Consider the following 5,845-nt stretch of genomic DNA (forward strand, 5'->3'; position numbering starts at 1 on the left):
CAAATAAAATGCCAGTAAAATAGCAAAATAAATTGCTGTTGCCATTTACTTTTGCCCAGTTTCGATCATCTTTAAGAGGCAAAGGTCATGATTTCCAAGACACCCACCCACCTTGACTCCAGGACTCTGGACAAGATTTTATGCTTTGATAGATGAGGATACTTGTGGGAGACCTCCTCCTCCCCTCTCTGCCTTTGAGTCACTGAACCATTCCATTTAAGTGGCAGGGGACAGGCAATCCAGGTTAAAAATAAATAACTGAATTAGTGTTTGTATTAATGTTTCTGCTGCTGAAACAAATTCCATGAACTTGGTAACTTAAGCAGTGTTGTATAGCAATTTCCTCCCAGATAGTCTTCCATCTTAGAGGGAAACTGAGTAAACAGCAGAATGTTTTGTAAGAATGAGAAACAGTCCATCCTTCTGGTAAGTTGGTTAAGCTCAGGAAGCAAACAACTCAATCGCTTCAGGAAGTCCCTAAAATTGAGCAGGTTCACTAACCCTCTCCCTCCCCAAGCATATATAAGCCCTAAGGACTGCTAAGAAACACTCAGACAAGCTGGGATGCCTGGAAAAAGCAGATCAACCACAATGCATGGAATACACCCAGATCAACTGGCTACCTGGCAAGGACACTCTCCAACCTGCTGAGCTGACTGAAGTTGTGTAGTGCATTCCAGGTTTCCTGCTTTCCTGAGCTGTCACCCATTCTGGGGTGGGCTTTGGTGATGTAGCTGTCTTTGAGTCATTTCTGTTCCTGTAAGTAACCTCTCACACATAGTTCTGAAAGTAACCCTAATAAGACTCATTGGTTCATCAAGTTGGATTTTGGTGGTACCCTTACTTTGGCCTGTCATTGGTTTCCTATCTGGGGTGAGATTTGTTCATGTTTCTCTCCATGAATAGTATCACACAACAGGCAGCAAAAATGTGTTGCCTGACTGTTCCCCAGGTCAGAAATCTAATATGGATCCTACTGAGCTAAGAATCAATGCACCATCATGGTGATTTGAATGAGAAATGTCTCCCATAGGCTCATGTATTAGAATACTTGGTCCCCAGTTTGTGGCATTGTCTGGGAAAGTTGTGGAACCTTTAGAAAGTGGAGCCTTGTGGTAGGAAGAACATAACTGGGGACAGGCTTTGAGGTATTCATAGCTTGTCTTCACTTTCTGTCTCTGCTTCCTGTGTGTGGATGAAAATGTGATCATCCAGTTTCCTGTTCCTACCATCATGTTTTCCCTGCCTGATGCCATGTCTTCCCCTCCATGATGGACTCTATCCCTCTAGAACCTAAGCCAAAATAAACCCTTTCCTCCCTTAAATTGCTTCTGTCAGGATATTCTATCACAGTGACAGAAAAGCAACTGCTAATATAGTCATCAAGGTTGTTCCTCACTGGAGGCTCTGGAAGGGATGTTTCCCCTTGCACTTCTACCCTCCGGGTTGCTTGTATTTCTTGGCTCGTGGCTGTCTCCTCCATCTTCAAGGGCTGCAACAGCAAACCTAGTAGTTACCAAAAGTCTCTCTGACCTAATCTCCTAAATCCCATTTCTAGTTTTAAGGACTCAGGTGATTAAATTGGATAATTTAAAAGTCCTTAGTTTTAAATCACATCTGCAAATATCTCATTTCATTTATAAAATAATATGTTCACAAGGTCCAGGGGTAAGGCATGAATATTTGAAAGAAGCATTATCCCAAGTAATACACTGTTGTTTTATATTCCAAGAATTAAATGAGAAACTGTTCTTTTCTTTCATGTCTCCACAAATTTGATAGACCTACAGAATGGGGTCTTAGTTTGCCTTCTATTGCTGTGATACAAACACTGACCAAAACCAATCTGGGGAGAAAAGGGTTTATTTGGCTTACAGCTCAGTCCACTATCCGGGGAAGCCAAGGCAGGAGCTCAGGGCAGGAACCTGGAGCACAGACCATGGAGGAACACTGCTTACTGGCTTGCTCCCCTGGCCTGTGCTCAGCCTGCTTTCTTATACAAGACAGGACTACCTGCCCAGGGGTGGCACTACCCACAGTGGGCTGGGTCCTCCCACATCACTCAACACTCAAGAAAATGCCCCCACAGACATGGCCACAGGCTAATCCAATGGAGACAGTTCCTCAGTTGAGAACCAGGTATGTCAAGTTAACAACTAAAGCTACACAGCACGGGTGGAAATGAGCCAAAATCAAAAGCATCTGGTAATTTTTCTAGAGTTGCAAGTCTCTATGAGAGGTGTTCTCACTTCTAAGGTAGTGAGCTCTGGCTACCAATTCAAGAACAGGATTAGCCTCATTACAGGTGGAGTGCAGCTATTCATAATGTCATATCCCTGCACAAAACTGCCAAAGGCTGCTGGTACCCACATGGCAGTTTACAGAGGCCAGTCTGGACAATCTGCAATCAGCACAGTTCTTTCCTGATTCCCCTTCTGCTAAGTTTTGAAGGGATGCAGAGATGGGTCTAATGAGATTCTGCTGTAGAAGGATTTGCATATGAGAGTATGCAAAACAGGCACATAAATAAATGACTATTTGAAACTTTAGAGAGTAAGAAACATCAAAAGAAACAGAGGAGATGTGATGAAAGTTCAGAACAGGGAAAGATGGGAGAGATACAGACTAGAGAGGGAGAAAAAGAAAAAGAATCTCAGGCATTTCATAAGAATTTAAGGAAGCCTACTATAAATTTAAATGCTAATTTTTAAAAATATTTTATTTTTATGTGTATGAGTATATTGCTTGCATGTATGTGAGTGCACCCATGTTGTGCATTGCCGTGGAGGTCAGAAGAGGGCTTCAGATTCCCCTGGAACTGGAGTTAAGGACAGTTCATAGCCGCCATGTGGGTGCTGGGAATCGAACCCAGATCCTCTGCAAGAGCAGTCAGTGCTCTTAACTGATGAGCCATCTCTCCTTTTTAAATTTAAGTCAGGATTGATGTGCTTTTCTTCTGTAAAGGAATAAACAGTAGGTATTTTAGGCTCTGAAGTTTATACGACGCCTATTGCAACTCTCAATTTTTCTACTGTGGTGAAAAAGCAACCATAGACTAGTAGAACGCTGACCTCTACCTTTAGGTCAGATCCTACAGCCTGAATCAGGCCATGCCGCACAGAAGCTCTCTCAGATAAAACAAGCCGTCTGTACTGTGACTTGACTGCACTCAACTACCTGGCTCTTCCATGCTCTTTGTCACGTATATCATGTTGAACTAAATCACATGATGTGAAACTTCCCGCCATCCCTAAAAGGTTCTGAAAAGCCAGATCTTTCCTTTGTTCTGGGGATTAGTCTGATAACTCCTCAGGGAGATTTTACTGAGAGGTTTCTGAAGGCTGCTCTCTAAAGAGACTCCTCTGGCTTCCCTCTGCCATCTCTCTCCTAAAGGTTCCACAATCTTCCCAAACACTGCCACCAACTGGGGACCAAGAGTACAAATATATGAGCCTATCCGGAGCATTTCTCATTCAAACCACCACAATGGTGCTTTGATTCTTAGCTCAGGAGATCCACTTTAGACTTCAGACCTATAGAACAGTCAGGCAATGGCTGTTTGCCACCTTTAGGAAATGGAGCCTGCTCAGGCAGGCTTTGAGGGTTTTATAGCCTGTCCCCCGTTTCTGTCCCTCTGGTTAAGGAAAGAAAACAGATTCTCTTTCTCACTTTTATTATATATGACTGTTGGATCCCCTGGAACTGGAGTTACAGACAATTGTTAGCTGCCATGTGCATGCTGGGAATCATACCTGGATCTTCAGTCAGTGTTCTTAAGCACTGAGCCATCTCTCCAGTCCCTCACCATTTATTTAAATTAAAGCGGTTTGAGAATTGTAAACTCATAACCTTGTGGGAAGCAAATTTACTACTATAGTACACTGTCTTTTATATATATATATGTATGTGTGTGTGTGTGTGTGTGTGTGTATGAATGTATTGCCTGCATGTATATAAGTGCACCTGTGTTGTGCACTGCCCACAGATGTCAGATCTCCTGGAACTAGAGTTACAGATGATTGTTAACCACCATGTGGGTGCTGAAAATCAAACCCAGATCCTCTGCAAGAGCAGCCAATGTTCTTAACTGCTGAGCCATCTCTCCAGCTCTTCATTCTCACTTTTAATAAAGATCCTCTCTTTCCCTCTAAGGCCCCATCGTGTTCAGACCTCCATATATTATATTATATTGTTTGTCTAATGCTCTCCATTGAGGCCCAATCATGGCTTTGAGGGCCTTTCATTCTAGCAAACCTCATTGAAGAGAATTATATATCAGCTTTCTTCCTGAACCTACCACTCTTACCTTCTTTTATTATATTTAACATAGACATGTGAATGAATAAACATGTTTGTGTCCCAATAAAACTTTATTTATAAAAATGGGCAATGGGCCATATTTGGTCCACAGACTATACTTTATTAATCCCTGTTTGGGCCATGCTGTAGTCACTCAATGAAAGCTAGATTAATCATGAAGATGTAGTGCTTCTGCTAAGCTCAGAGGAACAGGTAGAACTTAAATATTCAGGAAAAATTATCATGAAGAAGTAAATTGATTTTTATGAGATACTGAGGAGATCGGTCCTCCTAAGTTTTAAACAGATTTTTAGATGGGAGAAGTTCTTAAAATAGAGCTAGTTTGAGTAGGGTTCTTTTATGGCGATCCTTGATGGACAAATAAAGTAACGGAGATTAAGACAATGAGAATGAAGGAGCTGGAGACAGTGTTTAAGCTGGAAAGGGAAAGCATGCAAATATTGTTCACATCACTGAGATCAATGGAACCATGAAACATGCAAAGCAGAGGTCCTGAGGGCTTTCCCTATCAGCCACAGTGAGAAGGTGAATTGCTCCTTTTCCCCCTAATCAGCGAGTGGTTAGGATGCTACCTACACAAAAAAGAAACTTATCTATACCCCACACACAGCGGGCCAGAGCCCTCGAAGATTCTAGGGATTCAATAGGTTCTGTTTGGCTGCCTTGTACTATTGCCTTGCAGTCTTCTGCTAGGAGGCTCTGCCTCTGTCTCTCTCTGCTCTCTCCTGGGCCTCCTTTCCCAGAGCTCTCTCAACCTGTGAATCACATGTTGTAACAAATGAGTTACCAAAGGCTCCAATAATCTGCTCATCGTTATCCCCAGCAGGAGAAAGGCAGATACGACTTGGAGCTGGGACTTTGTTAGAGTTTGTAATGAGCTGACAGGAAAATATTTCTGCCTGATTGGAATCCCTAATGAGCTGATGACTATGGTGAGCAGTAAAGGCCAGCTTCCCGCTTTCTCCCAACCTCACCCACACCTCTGCCTGCTCTGTAGCAGAGCTCTAGGCAGGAAAGGGTTCTTTTCCAGCAGTTAAAACCATAAAAACAAACACCTAACAGCCCCAGCAACTCCCTGTGGATCTCCCTTCTTCCCCTCCTGAGGAGGATGCCTCCATCTTCTTGACGTTTTATGTACACAAACCTCTGCCACCTGCTAACATCCTAATGATGCCACTTGGACCTATCCATAATCAGTCACAGGTGCCACATGGGTCCTGGTGATGTCATCACTCAGAAATGGAAAGGTAAGAGAACACAGCATCAGATCAGCCACTGGAAACATAAGGCTGCAGGCCAAATTCCTGCAGTGACCAGTTGGAACAAATTCCCAATTGCCAAGAATTTTTGATGAGGATTAAGTCAGAAAATATTTTTGATATCGCCACTTCCTGCCAGTTGACTGGTTTTAGAAACATCTGGATTACTTCCAGAGTGAATGGATTCACTACAGTGATGACTTTCAAAGGAAAATGAAAACTCACAATGTATTTTGGCGGTCATTCATGGTTCAGAAAGTCATATA

Source organism: Nannospalax galili, unplaced genomic scaffold (genome assembly GCF_000622305.1).
Source record: "Nannospalax galili isolate Female #2095 unplaced genomic scaffold, S.galili_v1.0 scaffold330, whole genome shotgun sequence".
Lineage (NCBI taxonomy): Eukaryota > Metazoa > Chordata > Mammalia > Rodentia > Spalacidae > Nannospalax > Nannospalax galili.